The 15,310-nt window shown below is 35.6% G+C and overlaps 1 protein-coding gene across 34 annotated transcripts in view; it reads left to right on the forward strand.

The window, feature by feature from the left end:
- Nucleotides 1–15,310, forward strand: part of RIMS1 (regulating synaptic membrane exocytosis 1) — a 412,581-nt gene that overhangs the window by 248,382 nt on the left and 148,889 nt on the right. The window contains exon 1 of one of the 34 annotated variants that reach the window (XM_071219676.1): nt 2,840–2,946. The exons of the other annotated variants lie outside the window; for them this stretch is intronic. The gene's annotated coding sequence lies outside the window, so the exon portion shown is untranslated. Of the gene's footprint in view, nt 1–2,839; nt 2,947–15,310 lie in introns of those variants that run through there. 34 annotated transcript variants of the gene reach the window in all.

Consider the following 15,310-nt stretch of genomic DNA (forward strand, 5'->3'; position numbering starts at 1 on the left):
AAGATTAGAATGTTTGTGTTCTGGGAAAATAAGGAAAAACAATAGAAAGTTGCTAAACTGTGCATGAGTTTTGTTTATAGTGAATGTATTACATGTTTTGCTTTCTCATGCTAATACAAAGAATGAGAAATAAATGACAAATTGGAATCACTGTTAGTGGAAAATCAGTCCCTAAAGAGGAAGTTTGTGTCACTTATTCAAAATAATGGATACTGCCCTGGCCTGGTGACTCAGTTGGTTGGAGTATCATCTTGTACACCAAAGGATCCAAGTTCGATTCCCAGTCAGGGCACACACCTAGGTTGCAGGTCAGTCCCCTGTTGGGGTGCATATGGGAGGCAACCGATCAAAGGCAACCGATAAAGAAAGATTCTTTACCTCTCTCTCTCCCCCTCTCTAAGATCCTTGGGTGAGGAATAATAATAATAATAATAATAATAATAATAATAATAATAATGGATCCTTGGTTCTTGTGAAAGAGCTGAAACCTTTTCACAAACAGGCCTTGACCTAGACCACAGTGCCTCAAGGTCAAATGGTGTACGTTCAAGCTCCGAATTGCAGTGGATGTTAGGTTTTACGTGTCTTCTCCCAAGGGAAATCACTCTGCTGGAAGAAGTGACTGTGAAATCACAGCTGAGGGGAGGCTGTGAAATATACAACCCCAAGGAGGGATACAAGTGGCTGAGAATGAACAGACTGCTAGGAATATTTTAAATAAGTAAATACTGTTAATATAAATTTCTGAATTAATAGATGAAAAAGAAGTACTTTTTTTCTACTTATATGTAGACAGTGACCTCAGAGAATGGCACTTACTTACTTACTATGCATGGGATCTCAGAGTATATGGTACCCAGAAATGAATGATAGGATATTCTATTTTTTTTTATTTTTTAAAAAGATTTTATTTATTTATTTTTACAGAGGGTAAAGGAGGGAGAAAGAGAGAGAGAAATATCAATGTGTGGTTGTATAAGTTTAATGTTAGGCCTTTCTGATACTGATTCTCTATTTTGATTCTGTAATTATAAAGTCTGTGTATACCATCTTAGAGACCTTATTTGATTATCAGTTATCTTCTGTTAGAAATACAATTTGCTACCCTTTGACAGATTTTCTCATATGGTGGCATTTTAGGGAACTCAAGATAATTATACCAAATTAATATAAATTTATGAGATGAAATGAGGGATATATATTAGGTTAATAGCATTCCAAATGATTTTATAATTTGAAATAAGCCATTCCAGGTGATAGATGAGAAAAAAAGAAACAGGGGAAAAGATATATGAAAAGGAGATATCTCCAAACACAGGCACAACTTTAGCCATATACAGCGTATTAAAGTGTTTTTATTTGGTTGTCTTAGCCTACATAGGCTTGCAAGATCCATAGATTCTTAAATTTCAATCAAATAAAATTACATGGTGCTAGTTTGGGGAAGTAAGTTGGTTGTCAAAAGTTTTGACTCTCCTTTCAACATTGCTCTTCAGTATACTTGCTGGGCAGTTCTGTCTCTCAGCCTTGACATTCGTAGGTCTTATAACTGAGCCATAGTAGAAGAAACTTACATTCAGCAGGCAAAGCATAAGACGTCAGCCCCATACAGTGGCCTGGAATATCCTCTCTGGCTCCAAATGTGCAAAATTGAGGTAGAAGATTGTAGGCCCTTCTGCATCATAGTTTTTAATACCAAGCCCCTAGCTCTTTAACAAACACTGGCACAACTTTCAGGTAATCTATCAAAATAATTGCAATAGCTGCTACTTGGTATAGTGAAAAGTGCATACAATGGGCTTTCAAGTCAAAGTCAAGTTCAAATCCCATCTCTACTACTTATAAGACATGTGACCTTGAATAAGTTAATTAGCTTTTCTCAGCCTCATCTGTAATATGGGACAAGTAATACTGATTTTGCCATAAGCTTGTGAGAAATAAATGAATTAAATAAAATTAACACAGCACAATATTTGGCACATAACAGTGATTCAATTAATGGTTATTTCCATTTCTAATCCCCAGCAAAAAACTGGCCAATTTTGACTCGAGACAGTTTAAAGAATACTTGAAAGTTTGGGGAAAATAAAAAAATTAAGATTTTTAAATAGAGAGTAAAATCATGTTAGTTTAAGAGGGGAAATTTATTCAATTTGCTTGAGGCTGATATTTTTCAGTGAATTTGGTTATGATGAGATGATCCATGTTTCATAATTCATCCTTATCAGATAATTATTTTTTACAAGTATATATGATTTAAGCAAACAGTGCATTCAGTTAAAGTAAATGCAAGGTGGTTCTTTATTCTCTCTCTATTATCATTTGATCATTTCATTTTCTAAAGCAAATAAAAAGCAGCTTGCCTCTAATTTTCAGTAATATTCTCTAGTGGGTTAGAGAAGTATATCATTGTTCGGTGTTGTTTTTGGAAACTGAATTCTGTATTGTGATAAAAATTAAATTAGTGGAGTAAAATAATTTAAAATTAACTAATTTTTTTGTTACTGTTGCTGTTGTTCTTTGAGATGAATGATATGAGGTGAATAAAGTAAATGTGATGACTTGAGAGGTTGATGATTCTATATCTCAGTGAAAAATGTATTAGACTATGAATTGTGACTCTGCAATTATCAAAGACTTGCATCTTTTAAAATATTGGAACTATGAGCCGCCCCCAGCTCCTGGGCAAAACCTACCTGGGGTTGTCCTTTTGCCCCCTGGAGATGAGCTACTAATAACACTAGGCTGGCTGTACCGGAACAGCCTGAAGAAGCACTTTTGTCCTTGTCCCCGGCACTCACTCCTGTGCTCCTGGTTTATGCTTCCTTGTGCCAGCTGCTGTCATTGGGCTAAGATCTCTCAGGGAACTGCAGAGGAAATGATCTGTTACACAGGGCTTTGGCAAGATCATTGCCAGTGGTTGGCAATGGGACCAAATCCTCTCAGGTGAGTTTTCTGTGGTACCCAAGTCAGCAGGGGGTCTGCTTGACTTTGTCCTCTTAGCCCACGGATGCCTCTGCATTGTCACTGGGGGCATAAAAAGAGGAGCTCTTCAAGCATCTGCCTGAGTCTTTCTCCTGTGCTGGCTCTAAGGGACCACAGCATTTCGTTTCTCTGCCTAAAGGAAGGTAGCGTCTTCTCTGCCTTGTTTCAGGAAATGGTTAATTATGGGCCTACCAGAGCTTTGGTGTTTGCTATGGGAGCCTCTTTAGCGTAGCACAGAGCACTATGGATGAATGCGGTAATCAATGAGAAGCTGCACACTGCAGAGATCTGTTTTGATGACAGCAGCACTATGGCCTTGTGTAGTGTCTCTGTTGTATAATGTTGGACACTGCAGGCTTTTTTTTTTTTTTGGTTTTGATTTAGAATGCAAGAACCAAAGGGAATTTTTAAGAGAAATTCTTTTGCGTTTTGGTGGATTTTTAATAGTGTTGTGGATTCGCTGCCATTGCTAGCTAGAATTCAGTGATTTGATGCCAGTAGCATTTACTTAATCACTCCAGTGCTGCTGTTATGTCTGCTAGGTGTCTGCAGTTTCTGCTACTTCATACGTTGCTCTCAGGAACAGGTAAACTAAGCCATAATGTTCATCTTATGCATGAATGTAAAATTAATGCAATATATTGTTTAATTATCCAAAGAGTAAGGTATTAAAATGCTTCAGTGATTCTATCAGTAGAGAATGAGGAGTATTTTACTTTGAACATGGAAATTACACAAATATATTAGCATTTTCAAATACAGTGGTGAACACCTAGTTGGATTATATGAAGTTATTTTCATGTGTTATGTTTAAATAAATATTTGAAGTGTACAGTAAATTGTCTACCATTTTGTATTTAACTCTTTTCTAGGTGTATATATATTACACAATTAATTCTGAAGTATACATTTCCCTTCTGTGATTGATCAAAGAAAGTTGTTTTTCCTGTTTACTGATTTCACTAAAATTAGAAGCTTTAAGAGTTTGATCTTAAAAAAATAAAGGTATCAGCTTTTATACAGATTGTTATTTTGAAGTATTTAGACAAAGGCTTCCAAGGCCTGGTTTCTCCTAGTCTACAATTATTTTAGAGCACATGAAAATGCCTGTGTTTTTGTGAAATGCTAAGCTTTGGATAAAGGGAAAACTTCAGTAAGCGGAGGACAGAAAGGACAGAAAGAAGGAAACGGAAATGCGGTCTTTTGGGTCAGAGTTGGCTGGGTATGTGACCTTGGGTGACAGAGTGACTAACCCCTTCTGGCCCTCGTTTCCATTCTGTCAGTTTGAGAAAAGACTCACTCTCTGTGGGAACGGTAGGGCATTTTTAGGTGCTCAAGATCATCTGATGACCATGTCTGTGTACAAAAGCACTACTATTCAATTTTTAAAGGTATGCGTTTTTCTTAATAAAGGAGAGAAAAAGAAGTCTTTTAGGTTTTTCTCCTTCCTTTCCTTTGAAGTGCAGTGCAGACCTCTTTTGGAAGGGAGATTACGCCTCTTTTAAATTAAACTAACAAATCTTTTAACTCTGTTTTAACTATTTTGCCAAATAGGCATGGAGCAATGCTGAGGTGTCTTGAGGACACCTGCTGTCAGACTGTCCTCCTTGGGAGGGGAAAGAGGCATCTTGAGTTATGCTGCAGCCAGATAAGGTGCTGGATGCGGGGCTGCTGGGGCTTTGAAGCCTGCCAGGGACAGGAGCACCTCTGACTGCGCCTTCGCCTTCGCTCCCTCTCAGGTGCAGCTCGCACTGCGGAGGGCAGCTGGGTTAAGCTCCTGCCTGCTCTTCTCAGCAAATTCCTTGCAAGAGGTCCACTTTCTGCCGAGGGCAACCTTAAAATCCAAAAGATCAGAGGCAACTAGAAAAGAAGCAGCCAGCACCCTCCCACTTGCAAAAGTTGGAATCAGATTGTTGCCTATCAAACGCTAGTTAGTATTCATGAGTCTAGACTAATTAAATATGTTACTTGAGAGAATAGAAGTATTTTATTGTACATTGAGCCATGTGCTTGCAGAGTGGCTAGTCATTGCTAGTTGATGCAGATTATGAAGCTTGCGTTCATGGTCATAGCTACTGGGTCTCTTCAGTGGTAGACACTCCTCATCATGGGAGCAAGGCTGACGCAGTGATGGTCCACGCTCCCACACAGATGCATATGAGAAGTGAAAGAAAACAATGGTCAATTCCTCTGTCTAGCTCTAGGGAACCAGTTTGTTCGATTAGTAGTTGCGACACGTGTAGGTCTGAGGGCAATAAGGTTATCAGTAAACTAATTCTCTGTCCTACAAAAGAGCATCTGCTCGAGTCTCTTCCAACTTTCTGTTTTTGTGTGGTGCTGTTAGTTATCAGCTCACGGTTAGAAAGATCTGCAGGAGAAGGAGATGTTTTCTTTTTGAAGCATTGTCTGTGACTGTTCCTGAGAAGAGTTCTGTCAGAGAAATGATGGAAGTTGTTAACCAATCTGGGTGAACAGCAAGTATATATGCTTCCCGATATTTCTCCAGGTAATTCAGAGGCACTCCTAATGAATGAAATAAATACTTTTAGTTTTTCTCCATTTTCTAAAGCCAGAGAGATTAGGAATAAGTATGTTAAACTATAAAGCAGAGAAATCAATGAATTAGTAATTATTTATAATAATATTAATAACCAAGAAGACTTTTATAATACTTATTTTCATATGAAAATTTTAGGTTAATGAAATGGGTTCAGATTTTTATATAGCCTGCTTCAAGTAGGCCAACTTTGTCTTTAAAAAGGTAATTGTCATAATCATATAATTAGTTGGTCAATCTTTTCAGAAATGCAACTAAAAAATTTGAATGTTTAGTTAATTTAAATCCGTTGTTTCAAAGAAGGTTTTCTATGAGTTACATGAGTTTTAAAGACGTGGGAGATAAATTCTTATTTTAGTAAACTGTAAACATTGAACAAATTTCAAAGCCGACTTCAGAAAAGGGGCCATATTGATTGCAATAGATGGATTCTGACATAGTTTTAATTGTATAACATCTGTCAGATACTTTAGATGAATTCATAGCTTTTGAAGATTTTTTTTGGTAACAAGAAGTTGGTAGCCTTGCAGTGCTTTTTTTTCTTCCCTCTAGAGGATGCTTAGCCCTTGAATCTTGGCAGATCAAAGTTGGAACAATTTTTTTATCCACTTTGAAGTTTTCTTTTTATTTCAAGACTATATTTTCTAATAATTTATTTAGAATACATGTTTATTATTATTTTCTATATTTTTCTTTTTAGTAAATGTCTTTGAAATCATTTAAGGCGCTCATCAGGGAAGAAATATTAACACATCTGTATATAGTAAGTTTTCTTGCCTGTTGATATTAAAGGCTTTTTAAAACTATTATTACTTAGAGTTTTGATAGTTCATGAGTAGTTTCTTGGTAGTTCTTGAGAGTTTCTGAGGTGAATTCCCTTGCCCTCTGTATGTAATCACCAAGCTCATTTTCTCTGAGCACGGTTTCTTGATTTCTTGAGTATCTAGCCTAAATAGGGGTTTCAGTGAAAGCCCACTGCTGAGGCTGAGGACGCACAAGAGAGGATGGTTCTGAGAGCTCTAGGTCAGGCACCACGGCAACATGGCCACGTCCCAGTCTGAATCACCGCTCCATCCAGACTCTTTAACCATTTGTTCTTACTTCTGGCAGGGATCATGAGACCTTCAGAGAAATAAGGGAAACAGTGGGCTCTCTACAGAAAAACACTTACGCACACAACATTCTTTATACAAGTTTAAAGAGTATACAGATCCCTTAAATCGATGGGCTATGTATCAGGGGTCATATGACTCAGGTTATAACCTCGCCTTAAAGATCATAAAAACAAATTACTTGACATTCAGTAGAAAAAGTCTTGCCTACATGAAGGTAAGTCATTTTTTTCCTGTGAATAATGAATGAACCAAAGACCTTCAAAATGCTCTTGCTTTAAAAAAACTTAATTACCATTTGATATTTTCATGGACTATGTTAATCCACATTATAGTGAAAATACTCACCCCAAGCTTAACTCTCCAAAACTATAAATAAATGATTAAGTATATAAGTAAGGGGGTTAGGGATGATTGAAAATTCCCACACAACATAGAGCGTTTTCATTTAGATGAAAAGGGGACTGTATTTTATATAAACCAACATTATTTTACTTGTACCTCAGGAGCTAGCTAGGGCTTCTGTTCAGAAGGCCTTGACAGGCTAGTTTTCTTTTGTCTGTGATAGTAGGCTTTTTTGTGATCCCCTTAATTCAGATACTAGTCTTGTTCTAGATCAGACATTTAGTTACAGAGGGCTTTCTATAGCATTTGTTTTAGTCTATGAGATTTTACTGTCATCAGAACTATTCAATGAAAACATAAAAGTCATGGACAAATTGAGCACAAAATAAGACCCCTCAAAATAACTGTTTAATCTGACAGACCCTATAGAATATCGGTGAGAAACCCATGGTTTATAATGAGGAGAAGGATCTGTTTTTGGAGTTTTTGCTTGAAGTTGTTCCTTTTGAGTTTGCTCTCCAGAATCTGTGAACGTGCTATCCTTAATCTCCAAGTTTGCTCCACCTGGTTTTACAAAGCTCAGCTGCCGTGGGTAGAGTTTTCATGCCTGTGACCCAACTGCACATCTGGATGTTTGGTCTAAAGTGTAACGCAGTAATAATTACATTGAACAAAGATTGTAGTAGACCTAGATGTGTGTGTGTGTGTGTGTGTGTGTAACTTTTGTCATCAGAATTATTAGTGTATCACTTTGGGAAACAAAATTATAAAAATTCTTGATAAGTGAAATTATAAAGGCTAGCAAGATGTCTCCTTTTGATGTTTTTATCCCTTTCAACAGTTAAAAAAATACCCAGGCTATAGTAATATAGTGTTTTTCACTTGAAAAATTAGTATTTAGCCATTAGAATACACTTGCAACAATTATTTTAATCCAGGTTCTTTAAAGATATATTTCAAACATGAATAATAAGCATTTTATACCAAAAAGTAAATGCTACTTATAGTTTTGCCAGATAGGAAGAAAACAAGATTGAATTTAGGATATGCTGTTGACTGATTTTTTCATTTTAATCAACAGTGGAATGAAAAAAAAACTAAGCAAACAACTAAAACAGGAAGAGAATCATAGAAATGGAGATCACATGGAGGGACAGGGAAGGGGGAGAATGGAGGAAAAGGTACAGGGAATAAGAAGCATAATTGGTAGGCACAAAATAAACAGGGGTATATTAAGAATAGTATAGGAATTGGGCAGGGGGGAGTGGTGAGGGGGAAATGGAGACAACTGTACTTGAACAACAATAAAAAAATTTTAAAAAGAAACTAACTAAGCAGCCAATTAAAAAAAGAATAGTGTAGGAAATGGAAAAGCCAAACAACTCATATGTACAACCCATGAGCATGAACTAAGGGGCAGGGGTGATTGCTGGAGGGAATGGAGGTGCCAGGCACAGGGGCAAAGGGGAAAAATGTGATAACTGTAATAGTATAATCAATAAAATACATTTAATTAAAAAATTTAATAAATTAAAAAATAAATAAAACTTATCAGGCAGGAAAAAAAATGGAGATAATCCTCTAATTTGATTTCAAGTAAAATATATATGTCTTTATATTTTGGGAAAGGTTAAGGTAAACTATGACTTTTTCTTAATATTGGAACCATTATAATCACTGTTTCAATTTGATATTTCTTGTGGGTCCATCCATTTCTCCAGATCATTCTTACTGTGGTCAGTAAGCCATTTTAGCTAAAATGTGGGTTGGTTTATGGAAATTGTGCACAGTGTATGATCATATATTGTTAAGGTTGTTGGAATTATTCTGTCAATGTTAAATTTATTGAGAGAAATTACTTAACAATATTTACTGTTTTTGTGGTATCACTCTACATCTTAATTAGAAAGGTTTGTTCAGGATTTATAAAACCTGCATTAAAGAACACAAGAAAATTATTATTTTAACTATTGAAATAACATTCAATTTAACATTTTTCACAAATTGTTCAAAGAATAATTTCAAATTTTAGTTTTAATATTACTGAAAATTTTAGATATCAATGCTAACAATATTCAGTTTCAATTTTTCACCAAATAGATGTTAATTTCACAATTTAATTCACTTACATAATCAGAAATGATTACATATAAATACATGTAATACTTAACCTAGAAATGATAGTTTTGTTCACTTTGCTTTGTTTACGCTTACATTAATTTTGGTTAAGTATTTTTTGGAAATGATTTAGCAGCTCTGTGTATAAGACAGTATGCAAAGAACAATTAACTCTCTATTTCCCATTTTTATTACCACATTCACGAACTATCAAGAAATAGAATATTCAAAGGGAAAAAATAAGAATTAATATTTATAGTGCATTGAATCCTTATTTTGAATACACCATAAATCCGAAGCAGTATTTGGTAAACACTTACTAGATGTTTCTGCTTTTTGTAGCATTGATGAGTAATGATTTAATTTTGAATTGTAAAAACTTAGCTTCCAGTCCCTCATTCTGGATAGCTGAGTTTTCAATATGCTAAACATTTGCCAGCCAGCTTGGCATTATTGATTTTATTTACATTATTTTAATTAAAACCTTTCTCATCAGAATTTTACATTATTCTTGTTTGTTTGTTTTTAATCAGGTAGTCTATAAAAGGGATTTCATCCTACTTTCATAAAAAGTTTATCTTTCGTAAAAGTTTATGTTGCCAAAGATGGTGGGGTTTTTTTTATTTTTTATTTTTTTTAATTTTTATTGCTATTCAATTACAGTTGTCTGCCTTTTCTCCCCATCCCTCCACCCCACCCCAGCCGAACCTGCCTCCACCCTCCCCCTTGATTTTGTCCATGTGTCCTTTATAGTAGTTCCTGTAATCCCCTTGTATTAACATCAGTTACATGTTGCCTGTTAGGAATCATTCTAAGCTACTCACAGCATCACAGCTGTTAAGGGCAGACAGACCCCTAACCAGTTTGTTTGACTTGTTCGTTTTGTTTTGCACTTGCCTGTGCCCTTCCTTGTGGGTCCTTGCTGCTGTCAGTGTGCGCACCTGTGCCAGCCCCTTTGCTGTTCAGTCATGTGCGACTTCACTGGTCCTGTGGGGCTGAATAAAAGACAGAGTTCTCCGATTGCTACTGTGAAATCATGAGTGGAAGCCCGCCGGGTTTTTGAAGGAATAAAGTATAGGAGCTCAGATTTGTGACGCTGGTTTTGCTGGCTAAGAACCCTTTTTCACGTGCTTTCCATCCTTTGGCAAGATTCACAAGTAGGCTCAGACAATTTGCTGTTTACTGAATTCTACCATTTGAGCTATGGATAGGCTAACACCTGTACATCAATTGCATTTTCAACTTGTTTCCCATTGTATCAAAGCTATTTCAAGATTGATGAATGGAAAAATCTATGTTTTAATGAAAGTGGTTATAATAATTATGTTTTGTGTATAAATATTTAATTTTATTTTAATTCTCACTTTAAAATCTACAAAGGGGCTTACGCTAACTATAAAATATAGAAATACAGCCATTTGAAAAAAAATGGGTTAAAAAATTTGGTGAGGAAGAATATGGGTAGAAAATTTGGTTGCAGATTTAAACCAAAAACATGCTAGCACCCAAGCTTTGAGAATAGTTTCATCAGTTACAAAATTTACAGCTTCCATAACAAAATAATAAACCAATTAAATACACACGGATTTTCCCTGATATGGACACCAGAAAGGAAGTTTCTTCTGTACAGTTTCGCAGAGAAGATAGTCAGCAGCTGCACGATCGCACAGCACCGTGAGTGATACATAGTACAGTGCTATGTTAAAGGGCAGTTTGAGGAAGGAACCGTGGGGGCCGTGCGGGGAAAGAGACTGTGCGGAAACAGTGCAAGTGCAGGTGCGCGGTTGTCTGATGGCCTGGATTAATTCAGGGTTAGATTTTGTAGTGTCCTAATTCATTTACTGCAGTCCCTCGCAAACACCTGTGTAGATACTATTGCTTTAAGTTAAATATTTCAAAAATATTGAGGTACATTGTATTCAAAAAGATACACTCTCTGAAGTGACTCGAAGAGTAGTTCACCACAGCTGGGTGATTGTGGAGTCATTGATTTAATCAGCCAGACACACTGGACATTAGGTTTGCCTTGCATTTCTGAGTAGAAGGCCAAACCATTCCTAAGAGAGCACCCATGGCCAAATCAAGAAAACATGTTGAGTATTTTAAAGTCTAGGCCAGTGAGACTTCCTGAGTTTTTAAAGTAATAGGTTTTGTTTTAAAAATTTAAGATGAAGATATTTTGAAATTATTATAATAGAATGACCATTTTAGACTGTGATTAATCCAAACCTTAAATATTGAAGAAGTCTAGAAGAGAAATCTTTTCTTGAGTCACTTGGTTAATCTTTGACCAACCTTAACTTAGTTTGCTTTATGATAAAAAGTTTATATGCTATCTATTTGCACTCGTGAATATTACTTCTCTCCCTCCATTGTCTTTTGTGCTTTCTCTTCTTTGAATAAGCTTCCATCATATGGAGCTGGAGCACATTTGAAGGGACACGCTTCTACACAGCTTGAGGTCTTCTGCACTGCGGCAGAGGTTTAGACCAGTGACCTTGCAGTATTTTGCAACCTAGTTTCCTGTGGTTCTATTTTTGAGGTTTACAAATATAGATACCTTAGCATTTTTCTGTAGAACAATGTTGAAGCATAAAATCTTCAAATTTCTATGCCTAGTGCTTTCCCACTGTCAGTCACGGAATTTCCAATTTAAAAGGTCCTTTAATATGTCTATAAATTACTTGTTTGCATTGCCAAAATTAAAACAAAGACAAACAGAGAACAGGACAAAAAAGGAAAGAAAAATAACAACATTTACAGTAACGTGCTTTGATGGAGCTCTGGTTTTAAAACATCTATTTATATTACCAAAAATGTTTGCTAGAATAAATTTGTTTTCTACTATTTTATAGCTTAATGACATATTTTAAAAGGATAAGCAGTATCAATCCTTTATAATTACTTCCATTTTGTTCTATCTAACCTTAAATTCATCTTCATCATCATTTTGACTCTTATTCTTATGATTTATATTTCCCAAACCATGATAATGTATTGATCTCCATATTTTTTATTTTTAAGATTTTGGATGTAGAGGGGGGTAGGAATTGATTTCACATTTAGAATTATTATTATGAATTAATTTTTTGCTAGCATTGCCTGGGTGTGAGATCTGGGTAAAAACTAACATTTTCCTTTATCAAAGATATTTACATCTAGAGTACTTTCTTATAATATGTGCTGTGAACTTGCCCAGCACTACAATTTTTTAAACCTGTGGTTAACATCCAGTCCCCAAACAATGAAAACAAATAAACCCCGATTTTTTCCACAGGGTTTCCTGGCTGGTTATTCCGAGGCTTTGCACGTGACAACCTGTTCTCCCACGTGAATGGAATACTCAGTGTCAATGTGGAAGCCTGGTCAGTTGGAAAGTTGCAGTAAAATTTTTCCCTCTTGTGTGCAGCACTTCCCAAATTCTTATTTCTGAAGAGTCACTGTGTTAGAAGAAAGAGAAAAGTTTCCCTAAGATTGTTAATTTTGCGATTTGCTATTCAGTGTACTTTACTATTTTGTATTTATACTCTAGGGAAGAAGTTTTTTAGTCATTAGGCCTCAAACCATATTTATACATGAAATTTATTCCTCTCTAAATTATTATTTGTGGAAATCTTTTTGCCCTGTCAGTCACCTTAGACTTTTTCTCAGATACACTTTATTATAATTTAATACAGATGATAAATATAGTCTGGTCTAGATTTTCTGAAGACCTTGAGTACCCGTGTTTGACTATGCTAAGGCACAGTGGTGTGTGTGTGTTCTGTGTGGATGTGGTTTGGGTTTTGTTGTTGTTTAAAACTTGCAGGAACTTTCATTTCTCGGCCTCTTGGGAGTCCTGTAGCGTCAGGTCACTGCAGAGGTGAAGAATAAAGGGGACATTGAGCAGCATGATGTTTTGGGGGTGCTTCTGAGCCCTAAAGCCTTACGTAGTCTCAAAAATCTGTATTATGAAATTTTCAGAGCCAGGAAAAATTAAACTGATGACTAATGGTTATCATGTCATATAGCTTTTCATTTTACAATGTGTTTTAGCCTTGTCACAAAGTGCTCTGTGCTTTCCCACAGCCCCGTCATCAAGGTTGACCCTATTACGTATTAAAACTTATAGTTATTATTTTTTAAGAGCATCAGTCTTGTTATTATTTAGATTACTTTGGTAGGAATACAAACTAAAAAAAAGGAAATCTGAGGAAGTTAGGATGTGTATAACCCATTAGGATATAGACATAAGTAATGTCTATACCAAATAACTTTTAAGGTATAAAACAAGCTGGTTTCAAGAAAAGATTTTCAGGGATATCCCGAGGCATCAGAAAAATATATAAAGGGATAAAACAGTCAACTTGTTTCATAATTTGGAGAAAGTCAGTCTGAAGAATTTAGTTTATAGACCACATGTATTTTGCTCTCCTACAAAAATATTATATAAAGAAGTGACAGCGTGCTTATATTTAGATTTGGGATATATTGTGCAAGCTTATCAAATGAATTACTTCACAGCTAGATGCTTTTGGTTAACAATTAATCCGATGTATAGATTGTTTTAGTGTAGATCCCTTGACTATAGTATTCTTAAGCCCTTAGGCTTCCACTGACGTAGTGGAAATCAACAGGAAGATTTGTATTACTGTTTCTATATATGTTACTTTTTCTCATGAACAAAATATCTTTAAGATTTTTCTAAGCCCATTTCAAAGCATACATATTTTTCAAAGATTATTGATTTCAACTAAGTTATGATAGCTACTCAACAGTAAATAGGATCTTTAACACCATGATTTTATATTTGTAATCTCAATTACGTATTAAGCAAGAAAATCAATTTCTAAAGATTTTTATAGTTACAAACCTGGCATATCTCACTTAATCCTCACAAAACTTTTGCGAGTAAGTAGCGCTGTCCCCATTTACACAGGAGGTTAGGGTTTATAGTAATGAAAGGCTGTTATCAAGATAGTGCGCCTAGTGTGGCAGAGTTAGGGTCAGAGTCCCAAGTCCCCAACTTCTAATGCAATGCTCTTTTTTACACAATGGCTGGTTTTTATGTTTTATAAAAAACAACATAAAAATATATATAAGATATAATAATGTTAATAGAGAAATTAAAATACAGTATGATTCTCTGATTATTCAAGGTTTCAAATAAGTAATCTGTGGGGCAGGAAAAAAGTATCATTGCTTACTTTTCTCCTGGCATTAGAATTGACAGAAATGCTTATCAGTATTATTATTAGAAATAGATTTTAATGTGTATTTTTATACTCAAATGACAGCTTGCATTTCTGTCGTGCTTTATACAGTTGAAAAAGCAATTTTATGACTGTTATCTCATCCTACCCTGGAAAGAACAATGGAATACTATAGAAGTTATTATCTCCAAAGTTGAAGCCTTATTTTAGTTCTTGATCCCAGAGCTCAGCCAGAAAGTTGATTCTGAGTTCCGTAGAACTGCTTTGTAGAATTCTGTGGCGGTAGGGGTGGCTTTCCAAAAACTAGTTTTCAACTTCACCAAACACTACACATAAACATAAAAGTACCACCTCTACTAAGTGGTAATGAAATTTGTTTTAGATACTTACTTAGCCATATTTATTGTGTCCCCAAATTATCAAACACAAAGGTAACATTCCGGGCCCTCCAGCAAATATTTAATCTCACTCTAGCAGTGAGAGGTTCAATTCTATCAGTTCTGTTGGGCATAAAAAATTTCTGAATACAACCATCTTTGACACCTCATTAACTTAGTAAATAATAGTTGCTGCAGAGAGAGAGAGCAGCACTATTGTTGGTTCTTTGGTAGAAGCAGAGCACATGTGAACAAAGGAGAATTTTGAAAGTGAAATTTCTAATGTGCATTTAGAGAACCACCTCTCTAATAAATCCCTAAAGACTGGAGATAATGTAATATTCTTCCAAGGAATGACACTGTGCATGTGTGTGTCCTGGGCCCAAACCAGAAATTGGACTTTTAGTTACTTAGAATTACTGAAGAGGTTCTTGCTGAAGACCAGTGGTTTCGAGATGCCTCTAGCCTTGCCCCAGGCTTTGCACGCAGGGGACACAAATCTGTTACTCATTTATGGAGCATTTACCATCAAATTATGGAGTTGACATTGTTGTGGATTTTGAATGAAGTCACCAAAAAGTATTTGAGGACCAATATTTTCACTATACTAGGAACTTAGACTGA

Source organism: Desmodus rotundus, chromosome 11, assembly GCF_022682495.2.
Source record: "Desmodus rotundus isolate HL8 chromosome 11, HLdesRot8A.1, whole genome shotgun sequence".
Lineage (NCBI taxonomy): Eukaryota > Metazoa > Chordata > Mammalia > Chiroptera > Phyllostomidae > Desmodus > Desmodus rotundus.